We start from the raw sequence: 15,234 nt of genomic DNA on the forward strand, positions 1-15,234 counted from the left end.
AAATATATGACTAACCATAATATCATATGATTGCAGTTACATCAGGTCATGGCCCTAAGCAAAAGTCCAAATAAACTGACCGGTAATCACAGAGCAAGAGAGAGAGAGGGGAGAATTCCTCTCTAATCAGGCAGTGGAAGAGGTATTCCCAGTCAGTCTGGGTCAGTGGCGCATTGGTCCTCTCTCTCTCTTTTCCTTTTGTGTTTTGACACATTAATATTCACCATATGCACTGTCAGTCCTTTCAGAGCCGCGTTTCATTTATGCTCTGTGGTGTGGGTAAACAGTGTGCCCAGCTGCTGTTTTTAGACAGCTCTGCTCTCTTCTCTCATATGTGTTGGCTCACACGTGCACCCAAATAGGCCTAGTGTGTGTCAGAAACCAGGAATCCACAAACCCAGTCCAACCACTTCTATAAACATCCTACTACGAAGCAGGCGCTTTAAAACAGGAGCACATTATATATACTTTTATATCTAACGTCATTCTGTTATATTGATCGACAACTTTATGTCGTAAAATTTACGCAAAGCAGGCAGGTGGAATTATTAAGTTAAGGAGATTGCATATTGTTCCCTCTCGGGTGACATTAGGACCATTTTGACTATCACAATTCTACAGACACAGAGCCATACCTTAAAGGGATTCATTTTTTAGACAGTTTCAAGAAGTTTGAATATTGACTCAAGTCTGCATCAAAATTGCTGTATGGATCACAGGAAAAGGACAAGGATTTGATTGTTTCCTGTCCATTGTGAACTGCCTGTCCTGCTAGAATAGTAGATGTTTTCAACAGAACAGAACAACTTATTTTCTGTGAAATTCCCAAAGCAGAGTGCTGGGCCAGGCCTCTACAGACTTTATTGTACTGTACCTAGAGGAATATGACCAGGTTCTGGATCTTCCACTACTCAGAGGACAGGTCTGTGTTGCTCTCCGGCCGGTGCTCTGGCTGCTCCTTGTCCTCCTCACTCTCAGATGAACTCTCGCTGAAGTCATCGGCGCCTCCTCCTGGGGTCTTACTGAAGAACACAGACACAGCAGGAGATAAGAATCAACATCAAGTTTTGTGTAACAGCTATACAAGTACATATCCATACACAGGAAGGGTTTAAACTTAAAATATTATATCAGTATATGATACATAACAAAATATGAAGTTTTCCTTTTGTTATTTAAAATAACTGCAAGATTATTCTACACAACAAGCACCATTAACAATCTAAAGTTAATCGGAATTGTCAGGTTTGAACTTTCTCACAATCTAAGCAGCAGCAGCCATGAATAGAGAGAGGGATTAAAGTAATGGGCAAACTGGAGTCGTCATCATACTAAACAAAGAAGGCCTCTCTTTTTCTACCGTAGCCTTCATACTATAAACGCCAACTGAAATGCAGATGGCTTTTAAAGTCAGTTGCACCACTCAAATAACTGTATCATGAAAACGGTGCACCGCGGAGCAATGAAATTTGGTACACGTTCAAATGGGGCCGCGGGGAGATGGTTCCTATTTACACAGATAGCATTTCCAGGGGAGGCCATTATCAGAGGAAATCAGCCGATATGACCGTTTCTCAGGCAACGCAGATGGGCCACGATAAACACTGAACCAAGCCTTAATTAAGCAGTGAAGCGCTGTTCCGATGTGTCTGCTTTGACTACTGGCCTGGAGTAACGCTAGTAGGCTCCCAAAGGTCCCTTTCTGTACGTGTACCAAGTTTCTCTGGTTCAAGGCGGGGGGAAAGCTATCAGCAGAACAGTGGCTAGAGTCGACCCAGTAACTTTACTAGCAGACCTGTATACACTGGCATTCACAATTATGGGGACAGCTGGAAACATCGCTGCCAGGCACCAGAGGAAAGGCAGGGAAAGCGTACATCAGACCCATACATTGGCTTATATAAAAACACTTATTATCAGTTTCCACAGAAGCTATCACTACGGGTCAAAGAGTTGTGCCACGTTTTTTCTGTGACTTCAGCAATCTCTTTCCTGTAAGCTGCTTGCTCTTCTGTAGGACTAGAAGGGTTCCTCATTTATGAAGTGTGAGGAGGAAACCCCACCAGGTGACTTACCTTTTATGAGAAGACTGCCTACCAGGTGAGGAAGACACAAAGAAATCTGCTTTTCTTCTGCATCTTCTCTCCTCCGTCTCAGCAAACATCTCATTTGCTGCACTCCTTTTGGATTTCTTCTCATCTGCTTCCCTCAAAAAATGTAATAAAATAAGAGGGGACATCATTATGCGTTTTTGTATTTTGGAAATAGTTATTTATCGTAACATATCATCATCATTTATGCATTGAGGGAGAAGAGGGATGCAGGGATTTTGGGCTTTTTTGTTGTTGCCATTTTAGATAGCTTTTATCCAGAGCCAGCTGCCTCAAAATGGGGACACTTATCACAAGGTCCAGCTACAAAAGCTTAAACCCCTGCTAGATCTATTTATCAATCAAAGAACATGTGATACATCATTTTTGGGAATTTTACTCCTGCGCCCAACTTGTCTGTCTATAATTGTACAGTGGGGTTCCAAGCAGGGAACACATCGATTAACTGGGATCGTCCATATAATCAGGAATATTTGCGCTTGCCCTGAAAAATGTAAAGCCATATAAACCATCTCTTTATAATGTGTGACTGCTGGCATGTGGAGAAGACACACTGAGACACATGCAACCAGTGAAGTGCGCCGACTCCAGCATCACTTCCTTCTTAAAATCTCGTCTATTGGAGCATAACGTTCCCAAAGGCATACAGAACGTGTAGCGTTGCAAATATTCCAAAGACCTCAAATACATGGAGTGGAATTATCACATACTCATATGGTGATGCAAGACCGAGGTTCTTCCATTTCCAAGATGGTTCTAATTGTTTCTTTGCCGCCTGGCTTGTTCTGCACAAGCTGTTGTCTCGCCTTCTCATGCACATTCTTTTCCTGATGCTCGTAAGGCCTCTGGGTTTGGCCTTGTTCCTCTGTATCAACCGATTCCACATGTTGGATCTTTTGTGTTGACGGAGGTTCTTCTTGAACGGCAGAATCCCGTTGAGGAAGAGAATAAGTGAGGAAAAAGGACCTCTCAATTTGCACCGAAATGCTAGCAGTGATACATACAATAAATTTGGTCCGTAAAATTCTATGGACTTGGGTCCTTAAAAAAGTTCCTCCTCTGAATGATTGTTCTTTTGTGATTTCTTTCAAGTTATAAAGCATATTTTCCATACTGCAGCTGACATGTGGCCTCCTCATCCAGTTATTTGAGAGACACGTCACACATTGGTGTCTGAAAGGGTTGCCATTCAATTCTTCTCAGCCCAAGAAGAACCATGTAAAAACTCATCGGGGTTTGATTCAGTCACTGTTCATAATAAAACAGAACTTTCTCAACAGTCCGTACTGCAGCAGAATAACAATCCAGCCTTTATAATTGAGCGACAGTAATAAAATGACACATTCCCAGTGCTTTACTACACAGAAGAGGTTCCCCTCTATTAATTGGCTGAACAATGTCAAACGTTTATTGTTTCATTACAGTCCTCCCGCTAAAATCTTGCAGCTTGTCACAGACAAAGGAGACCCTTTGTTTCACTGTTATTCAGAGATGATTTTTACGTTTTTGAAGGTCTTTTTACCCAACTTTACAACCTAACGTAAGAATGCCAACAAGACACATATGCATGGTTCGCAGGCAGGGAATGTTTTTAAATCAAAGGCACCTGCTAGGCAGAAAATAGCTCGCCTCAGACTCCCATTGCTTGCAATAAGCTAAATAGTTTTGTTTTTTTTAAGAAGTAAAGGGGGAGAAATAATTAACATGGAATACTAAGGCCGTGTTCATACGCTCGGGCCAAGCACGCTTGGTCACTTTCCAAAACCAGCTTGTTTGTCATAAAACCCAAAGTGACCTGCTGTTGGAACAATGCAGGCCAATTCAGGCCACTATGGCTGCATTTCAGGTGTCCAACTGTACCTCTTTTTTTATGATACCTGAAATGGACAGAAGGAAACATTCCAAACTCTATGGCACGTTAGAGCAACACACACAGCACAGCACAGGGACGGCTCTGTCAGAGCAAGTGCACAGACACTTTAAGCAGGTCTGACGCCTGCCTGCCTGCAACTCTCCTCAGACTTCTGACGGTCTCGGCAACACTTTTTTTTTTACTACAGGCGACTTCCAAATCATTACATTGGCACTATTCATCTTTCTCCACTTGTGCCTTGTTCCAAGCCCTCACTGAGAGACCCGAGACTCCAAATATTTACACATGTTTATTGGACTTGTATCCATTGTATCTAATTACTTTCTCCATACAGTGATGGAAAATAAGCTAAATAGTAGCTGTCAGTGGAAGAGATGTGCGAGGCTCCGTGTGGAGAGTGAACATGACAGCAGAGCTAGATTGATTTCAGGATTTGAATAACAAAATTCTGAGGGTGCTTTTGCATTTTTTGCATGTGATCCCGCATGCATAACACAGACAGACACCGTGTCCAATTTATAATCACGTCGTAGTTTCAAAAACCAGTCAGTCCAACACTACACTGAGAAGTTGAGTATCGGACTGCGGTGTGTGTCCCTGGTGCTGCACTCTTCTCCTCTGGCTGCCTCCAGCTTATTTGATTGAGAATGTCTGATCTAATAAAACTGTGAAAAATGATCTGCTTCCTCAATGCTGGAAACGAGTAGATCATGTTCAGAGATTGGTGTTGTTATCTTTGGCTATCAACCTGTCGAGCTTCATGTTGACTTGGGACACCACCACTTTGGGCTCTTAGCACTGCAATCAGAGAGCGGGTCCCAGCTGGAGCTATTTCAGATAGTGTTTCTGACCTGACGCGGACGAGAGCCTACTCCTTTCATGGGCCACTCGGAAGGGATCTTGTCCTCAAGAGTGAGTGCAATTACTTTATTACTGTATGTCTGAAACGGTTTATACAGCAGTGCCTGTTGCACCATAACAATTATATTGTCAATCAATAGAAAATACCGTTATCTGCAATCAAATCGGCAGTCACTGCTGAGTCAAGCTGATCATTTCACACACACGAGGTGTATTTTAAGTCATGCAGAGAGAAAATGGTTTGGTGGAGCGTAAAAAGGGCAGAAAAACATGGCCTGATCTGAGTGCAGAACACTCCATTACATCACCATGCCATGATTTGGATATTGCTGTAGTAACTTCATAGGAGAAAGAAGTATGCAGAGAAAACCTGTGACTTCATTTGTATCTCGGCAAACCCGTTCACAGTTGTGTTTTACGGCCTACTGTCCATCATCCTCAGAACGACCAACGGGTTCAGCCTCATAGCATCACTCAGCACAGACACCGGACTCATAAAACATTAAAGCCCGTATGGCCTTTTTACACAGTGAGCGCAGCAACCTGGCACTGCTCATTGGGGTTTATACATCCCTCACTTACCCTTCACTCAACTCAACCCATCTCCATGGCACTAAACGCTCTATCACCAGCTATAAATACGTCAAACTTGCTGGTCAAGCACAATTCAATTGAAAGAAAGGATGAGGTGGCTCCTTTTCATCAATAATGTAGTTATTTAAAATTGGGTAGAACAATGGTTGTTATAGGCCACTGCAGTAACATAATGTAAATGTCTCTGTAACGTCCATGGATTATGCATTTGGGGGTGAGGGGGGGGGGTACAGATCGTACTACAGACAACTCTTGTACGTCAAAGCAGACATTTCCTTTTTCTTGAGCTATTGTCCCTAAAGCAAACACTTACTTACCACGTTTCTAAAACTGTGGTGGAATAGACTAAATATATTATTGTTCGCCCCACTTTATATCTGCAAACTATATTATTGTGATAACATCTATTCGTTTATTTTAAAGAGAAAGACTTGTAAGACAGGGGTAAAAGGGAAAATCAGTTTTGATAATCACATCTCTGTTTCAATAGCTCAGGTACAGAATTATGGTGATCATAAAGCATCCCAGGAGAAATCATCAGGAGCAACATTGATAATAGTCTTTGCTAACAGAAATGAACGATGCAAAATGGAAAATACTGTTATTAGTTAAGGTACACTATTTGTTGAAACTAGTTTACCCATAAGACTGTCCAAATAGACAAAAGGAAATGAATGAATATAAAAATATATATATCAATATAATTATATCAATTATATAAAATATTTGGTGTAATTTCCTAGAGTATAAATACTATGTAGAACGTGTATAGCTAGCTGTATAGCTAGCTTGCCTGTAAATTATATAACATTTTCCATCAATACATTATTGAGTCACTCATGACAAAAAATATGTCCAAATATTCAGATGATAAACACATTTTTTTCCCAACCAAAGCTTGAAGCCATTATTTGTTAATTTATCAAATCACAGGAAACAGCACTACTGAATGAATCACATGGCAATTCAGAGCAACACATGATTCTGTCTGTGTGAGTAACTGGATTGTTTCATTATATTTTTTTACATTCTTTTCAACTGGGGTGATTTGGAAAGTAAGGTTAGGTACCGAGGCTACAGCTTCAGAGAGTTTTCGTTTCAATCTGAGAACCAGACACTAGCTCACAAGTGAGGATGAGTGCAGATACTGATTCACAATCTCAAACTCACTCTACTACATATAACAGAATATAATATATGATCAGTCAAATGCGTACTGCGTCATCGGGTTACCGACAGAGAAAATATTACTCAGAGAAAACAACAACCTTTTGTTTGAGATACTGCTCCTCCATGTCAAAAACCTACCTGTTTATTTATGTTCTCAGCAAGATGGGGAGACTTGCTTTTCAGAAGTGTTACCAGGTCTTTGTAAACATTGCTTGTTCTGTCATAGGCATTTCCCTCACCCTCCTAGCTTATGCCCTGTGAAGACAAAGATGACATTCGATGTATCAAACAAATGTCACAGTATTCCCATCTGTCAGAACAACTGAGGTTAGAGTGCCAAGGTTTCAAAATGCAGCTTCACAGGCTGGAATTCAAAAACCGGTGTGCGCCGCCTCTAACCACTACACACATTACGCTCAACTCTGTAATCTTTGAGGTTTCATTTGTGTTAATATACCGTCAATGTCAAACATGTTGGAATGCGGGTTTCAGTGTCCTGAACTGAACCATTCCCAGGTGAGGAAAGGGAGACGGGCAACATACTAACGGGCAGGCAGGAAGTGACGGAGGGAGTGAAAGACACTGAGCCATGTAATATGTTCTCTTTAATTAATTGCACACATATGTTACGGTCAATGGGGGTTGTTTTAAACGTTTACCACCACAGGGCAAACTTGGAATCCAACCATACAATGAACGTTGCATCAGTACATAAATCGCGAAACTTTTCAGTGACACTTACGTAATGTTTTCTGAAACTTTATGGGCATGCGTTAAGGAGACATTGTATAGCTTAAATGATATTAATATGAATACATGTATTGACTTTCCGTGCTTGTTCATAACAATTGTCAAATAAACATGTGCTGAAATATATAGATTATTACACCCATTGATGCCTAAAGCATTTATGACAAAACACATCCTGTAGAAAGAAAATCTAATGCTGAGTGTAAGAACACGCCTGACTAAAATTCAGGTAATGAAAACTGACATTCAGTGACACTAATCTATCGCTAGCTTTCTTACCCCGTTGAGAAAGACTCAGCTGTGCTGAAGGTGATGTGCAAAGGTTGAGTGTCACACGGCTGTACCACCAGGTGACAGATTTCACCATGCACCTGCCTTCAAGGAGGAGTACGACAGCTATTGGTGAATTCATAATCTACAGAAAAAGAAGAAGATGCCAGAGCACGTCAGTTCAGTGTACAATGTACGTTAATCAAGACAGTATACAATAGTCCTCGATAGGGAATTAGGTGCAAAACGCAGCATCATATAGTGCAAAATACATCATACTGGCTGTATTTCTGTATTTTGAAAACTGGGCAGCTACAAAGGGATGCACAGCCGAGAGCTGCCCAGTGACACAAGCCTACCAGACGAGCTCAATTACTTATATGCTCGCTTCTAGGCAAGTAACACTGAAACATGCATGATAGCATCAGCTGTTCTGGATGACTGTGTGATCACGCTCTCCGCAGCTGATGTGAGTAAGACCTTTAAACGGGTCAACATCCACAAGGCCGCAGGGCCAGACAAATTACCAGGACGTGTACTGCGAGCATGTGCTGACCAACTGGCAAGCGTCTTCACTGACATTTGCAACCTGTCCCTGACTGAGTCTGTAATACCAACACGTTTCAAGCAGACCAACATAGTCCCTGTGCCCAAGAACACTAAGGTAACCTGCCTAAATGACTACTGACCTGTAGCATTCACGTCAGTAACCATGAAATGCTTTGAAAGGCTGGTCATGGCCATTTATCCCAGAAACCCTAGACCCACTCCAAATTGCATACCACACCAACAGATCCACAGATGATGCAATCTCCGTTGCCCTTTCCCACCTGGACAAAAGGAACACCTATGTGAGAATGCTATTCATTGACTACAGCTCAGTGTTCAAACCATAATGCCCTCAAAGCTCATCACTAAGCTAAGGACCCTGGGACTTAACGCCTCCCTCTGCAACTGGATCATTGACTTCCTGACGGGCCGCCCCCCCAGGTGGTAAGGGTAGGTAACAACACATCCGCCACGCTGATCCTCAACACGTGGGCCCGTCAGGGGTGCGTGCTCAGTCCCCTCCTGTACTCCCTGTTCACTCATGACTGCATGGCCAGGCATGACTCCAACACCATCATTAAGTTTACCGATGACACAACAGTGGTAGGCCTGATCACTGACAACGATGAGACAGGTCAAGTCTAGGTCCAAAAGGCTTCTTAACAGCTTCTACCCCCAGGCTCCTGTTCATCTAGTTAAAGGGCTACTCTCTGTTTATTATCTATGCATAATCAGTTTAACTCTACGTACTTGTACATATTGCTTTTGTTATTTTACTGCTGCTGTTTAATTATTTATTACTTTTATTTTTTATTTTCCAATTTTTACTTTAAACAATTTTTTCTTCTTAAAGCGTTGTTGGTTAAGGGTTTGTAAGTAAGCATTTCACTGTAAGGTTGTATTGTTGTATTTGGCGCATATGACATTGATTTGAACTTGATTGCTGACATGCAAAACATTTTGGGACTATATCACCAATGGACTAACGAAACAAATGAAACATAGACTAAAGAAACAAATACCAAAAGATCGTTTTGGGGTGGAGTTTTCCTTCAAGGTATGTAGGAGGAGAGGATCAGGGGGAAAATAAAGTTCTAATACAGGTTCAAAGAGTGCAGTATCACAGGAAGAGAAATCATCGAGGGTGCCTGAGCTGCCAGTGAGTATGATGGATCATTCCACCATAGAGAGAGCACAAGTCTGCGTCCCAAATAGCACTGTTTTCCAAATAGAGTGCACTACTTTTGACCAGTATTGTACAATATAGGGAATAGGTTGCCATTTGGGACAAAGCCCAGGTCTGAAGACAGCAGCCCACCTTACTTAGAGCTCGCTGTGATTTCACTCTCTGATAAATCATCTGATAAATCGTCCTCTGAAAACAGCTAGGCTGCAGAGCATCGTGACACACAAACCACCATATTTTAATGTGCGGTATCACAGGTTGGAGGCCATTTACATAGAAGGTTTAAATGTTCTGTAAATGTTCCTCTGTAAGGGGACACATTTTTCACAATACTGAATTGATCACTGTGGTTCTGTGGCATGTAGGGGAGGTGTGTTTTTTGACGAAAGTTGAATTGTTTATGGCGTTGCAAATCTGCCGCGCCGACTAAGGCAAGTAAAAAATAATATTAATGTCTCAGTAAACTGAAATCTGACATATATAATGACTTCCATGTTTTTTACGGGTGAACACAGACATTTTATATTTTTAGAATATCCCAGTATTACCCCCTAATAGCAATCGCTTTCATTCACCCCCCCCAAAAAATGTGTGAAATGTGAAGATAATTCAAACCTGATGTGTATTGAACAGACTTCAACACCTTTTTCTCCCCTTCACTGCAGAAGTGTTTCAACAGCTCGACATCATTCTTCACTGTGGCAGGACTAAGCCTAACCTCCCTGTACAAAAAAAACAAAAAACAAAAACAAATACAGATAATTAATCTTGGGCCCATTTGTGGTTCTTCTATCTAGTAAGAAACTGTTTCTAATCAGAGTCAACCCCATGTGTTTGGACTTGTCTGAAGTCAAGTGGGAGTCCGTGTGTATTAAGATGGATTGATTCGTTGTTGATAGTTAGAGAAGCAGACAGAGTGAGGAGGAGGAAAGGAACCCACTGGGAGATCTGCTTGAGGGAGTTGCTGAGGACTTGAGTGTCCAGCTGCTGCTGCAGGATGAGCAGCTTCACTTTGATATCTTCCTCCTTGGCCTGGTCCCCCTCATTCACCTTCTCCAGGAGACGCAGCACCGAGCTGTCCTCCCCATCCACTGTTGCAAAACTAGGCCCCAGCATCTTCGCAACAGGTTCTTTGTTGGCTACAAATTACAGTAAAAAATGTTGAGCATATCTTTATTTTACCAGATTGTCCCTTTGAGGCCTTATTTAAAAGAGAATCCTGGTCTGGGGTAATATAGACATACAGTAGATGTATGTTTTCCTTTCTCGAACTAACATAGCTATTAGCTAGTACCACATTATGGCTTTGGGGTACAGTAAATATAACTGTGAGGAATTGCAAACATAATCTGATGCCAGGTTCTAATTGGATAAAAGTAGAAGATAACAAGGACAAAGGAATGATGTCCGTGGCTTTATGGGAAGTATGTAGCCCGACTACTCAGGGACAAATGGGATACAAATCTCATTCTGTGGTTTACATGGTTTTACCTTCCAGACAAGCTCGGACCTCCTTCAGCCTCTTATCCTTTGCCAGCTGCACTATTTTGGAGAGCTGACTAAAACTGTGAACAGAAATGCTCAGAGGAGTGATTTCAACATACTGTAGGACGCCCATCCTTGTCCGTTTCCTGCGACTTTACCATAGGGCAACTGAAAAGTAGAGAAACACACATATTTTTAAGTATAAACTGTCAACAAACACAACATTTTATTTTTCTATCAGGGCACACGTTTCCTATTCTACCGTGTCTGTGCTAATGTCATAAATATGCTTTTTGGAAAGAAAAGTAATGTTCTCAGTGTTCACAATTTCCACTTTTCTTTTATCAGTGAAATCTACAGGAGCTAAGAGCCAACTGTGGGATAAAAAATGTGTGTGCCCCACCCCACTTGTCCATAGGAACCCATTAAAATTTGAAATATATATAAAATACCTTAGAACCACATATATATATATATATATATATATATATATATATATATATATATATCCTAATAAACAAAAAATTACATGTAAAGACCTTGGAGAAATTACTTTTTTGAATAAATATATATATTTGTATGCTTACAGTGCCTTTAGAACGTATTCATACCCCTTGACCTTTTCCACATTTTGTTGTGTTACAAAAGTGGGATTAAAATGGATTTAATTGTCATTTTTTGGTCAACGATCTACACAAAATACTCTACAATGTCAAAGTGGAAGAAAAATTCTGACATTTGTAAAACATTTATGAAAAATGAAAAACACTAATGATATCTTGATTAAAAAAAATATTCAGACCCCTGAATGTTAGAATCACCTTTGAGTGAGTCTTTTTGGGTAAGTCTCTAAGAGCTTTCCACACCTGGATTCTGCAACATTTGCCTATTATTCTCTTCACAATTCTTCAAGCTCTTCAACCAAATTGGTTGCTGATCATTACTCAACAACTATTTTCAGGTCTTGCCATAGATTTTCAAGCAGATTTAAGACAAATGAACATTCATTGTCTTCTTGGTAGGCAACTCCGTAGTAGATTTGGCCTTGTGTTTTAGGTTATTGTCCTGCTGAAAGGTGAATTCATCTCCCAGTGTCTGGTGGAAAGCCGACTGAACCAGGTTTTCCCGATTTTGGCTGTGCTTAGCTCAATTCCGTTTCTTTTTTATTCTGAAAAACTCCTCAGTCGATAACAATAATTATTTTGCTTTTGCAACAGCTAATCTGCATCCTAATAAAATACCAAATACCACTAATGTGTTGTATTAGATTTGCCCTAAACATAACACTTTGTATTCCGTGTCTTTTTCCAAACAGCATGCATGGTTTGGGATATTTTTATTCTGTACAGGCTTCCTTCTTTTCACCCTGTCAATTAGATAAGTACTGTGGAATAACTACAATGTTGTTGATCCATCCTCAGTTTTCTCCTATCACTGCCATTAAACTCTGTAACTGTTTAAAAGTCACCACCGTGGACCCATGGTGAAATCCCTCAGTGGTTTCCTTCTTCTCCGGCAACTGAGTTAGGAAGGACACCTGCATCTTTGTAGTGACTTGGTATATTGATACACCATCCAAAGTGTAATTAAAAACTTCACCATGCTCAAAGGTATGTTCAATGTCTGCTTTTAAAAATGGTATACTTCTTTGTGAGGCATTGGAAAACCTCCCTGGTCTTTGTGGTTGGATGTGTGTTTGAAATTGTCTGCTTGACTGAGGAATGTTACAGATAATTAATTGTATGTGTGAGGTACAGAGATGAGGTAGCCATTCAACAATCATGTTAAACACTATTTTTGTGTCCATGCACTTTATTATGTGACTTGTTAAGCACATTTTTACTCCTGAACTTATTTAGGCTTGCCATAACAAAGGGGTTGAATACTTATTGACTGAAGACATTTCAGCTTTTCATTTTAAAATAATTTGTAAACATTTTGAAAAACACAATTCCACTTTGACATTATGAGGTTTTGTGTGTAGGCTAGTGCCCAAAAACATCTCAATTTAGTCCATTTTAAATTCAGGCTGTAACACAACAACACTTGGAAAAAGTCAAGGGGAGTGTAAGTCCACTTTTGAATTTATGAAAATACATGTACGCAATTACAGTACTTACTGTATACTTATGCTAAAATAAGGGGTATTTTTGTCAATTGCATTAAGATCAGTGATTTTAGTATTATGTAAATCATTTGGGATTAACAAATGACACAGTTTGATGATGTATTGGGTTACTGAATCTCTAATACAGCTCAGTACAGTTTCATTAGCGAAACATTCTAATCTCCAAAACCCGCTTATCATCATCGTAATGCACCAATATTAGGAAAAATAAAATGGATACTTCAGTAATTCTGGCTTAATCTGATAGTGTGCCTTCAGTTCTTTATTCAAATATTTCAAAATAACATGTGTACCCAAGTAATTATGCCGAAAAACAATACTCAGAAATGTTTGTGTTGCGGTAATGAGATAATTTACAAAAAACATATTTTTTCTGTAAAATGTTTAACTCAGGCCTTTTCATTCAGTAAGCAATGTTAAAAAATATTAGAAATTGACTTTTATTTTTTGGGACTTTGAAAACTGATGAGGTAATGAGCATTTTTGCATGGGTAATTATGGAAATTGTGTTAATATGCATAATATCTGATCAATAAAAACATAACAATAATTAGGAAATAGATAAATACAGTTCCTAATCTTGGCGATCCAAGAGGAATTATGGAAAATGTGTTCATTGTTGTCAAGTGCCAGTTTTGTGAGAATCACCCATCATCACATGCAGACAGCTAGGAAAAATAGCCAAATATCCTGACGAAGCAGTGTAGTTTATGTTGTTTTCTGTCCTAGCTACTGAAGTTGAACAGAAAACAGATTCATTCAATTGTACATATGAGTGCTGCTGCAGGGCTCTAAATACGTTTTAACGCCCTGAAAACATCCCCAGTGAGTAACATTAACATTACACAAACAGCCTGCCTCATGATTACCTGATGTCATACTCTGTTTAGAAATCAGAAGCCTCCAAAGAGCTAGTCCACTGCAGCGGCTCATTGAACACATGTTTAGCCTCCTGAGGGTGTCTGGAGCTGAACTGTTCCACAAACTGTAGGATCTCTTTCAGCAGAGACTCGTTGACTGGGGTGATCTCCAGTTTGCCTGTCCCAGAACTTGCTGTGGTCCATTGCAAGGCTCTGGTCAGTGCTACAGTATCTCCATGGTAGCAGCTGAGGCACTGGCAACATCCTGAAACTGTTGTGGTGGAATTGGTGACAATGACAATTCTAGCTAGACACGTCAACAAAATATAAATTTGCTAGCTACAGTTAAAGTATACTGGCAGTCACATAAGACTGCAAATGGCTGGCTAAGTTTACAGCCTGTTGTTAACTGTGAAAAGGAACAACTGGCTACAGTAGCCAGCTGACCCCATTGCTAACTTAACATCATTCCATCAAAACCTGAAACTTCAAGACATATTTTAAGCGTTTGTACAAATGAAATAATCTGCAAATGTTCTGAGTACAGTGAACATTTATAGTTAAACATTTATATTTTCCATACAGTTTTTATATCTTGCAAACTATCTAACCAACTATTCAAAGTATTTTGTTTGAGGACCAGCAGCTAGCTAGCTATCAAGGTTAGCGGTTAGTCAGTTTTCTTGGAAACAGCCAATTGTAAAGCCTCCTCCGGTTGCCAGGATACCACTCAACAACTTATTGGGAGATAGGTCAAAAGGAACAAGGTTCGAAAAGCACAACTCTATTCCTCTCTCCCTGCCTGCAGCCTGCTGGTTGGCTATTTGCTTTAATACAGTGTGATGCCTTCATGAAGTTTTCTGTGGAATCTAAAGTAGGATGTCCACAGAACCACACATTTGAGTGCCTCTTTATAAACTTCCTCCTGGATAGATGTATGATTTGGCTTTGGCTGTGTTTTACAGACAAACATTCTGGGCAAACTGAAAAAAGTCTGTTTGAAGGAGATTCTGCAAATAAAGTAAACCAGACTTGATTCATTCAATAATTGAGATCACTTCACCATTCACCTACTGTATCAAAAATGTTAGTTTTCAAGACAAAAACCATGTCATCTGGCTATAATTTCCAAAGTTGATTATTGAAGTGATTTCATTATTTCAGGTTGGCATATTTTTTAGTTGAGAATGTCCAGGAGAATGAATTATAGGTATTGGTATGTTTTGAGATTGGTAAACTATACACAAATCAGGCCTAGTTGATTAACCAGATCCAATTGCATATTTTCCTTTTCAGGTAGATGCAAAAGGAAAATAACCAGATGACTTGCAAAGCTTTGATTGTGCACAAGTGTGGAACCTTCCCTTCCTTTAGCCACAAAGCCCCATCAGAAGTGA

General features: G+C 40.1%; 1 pseudogene; it reads right to left on the minus strand.

Moving 5' to 3' along the window:
• Positions 1-14,289, minus strand: part of LOC112227597 — a 52,125-nt pseudogene extending 37,836 nt beyond the window's left edge.
• Between the last annotated feature and the right edge of the window lie 945 nt (positions 14,290-15,234).

The sequence above is a fragment of the Oncorhynchus tshawytscha genome, linkage group LG29 (assembly GCF_018296145.1).
Source record: "Oncorhynchus tshawytscha isolate Ot180627B linkage group LG29, Otsh_v2.0, whole genome shotgun sequence".
NCBI lineage: Eukaryota > Metazoa > Chordata > Actinopteri > Salmoniformes > Salmonidae > Oncorhynchus > Oncorhynchus tshawytscha.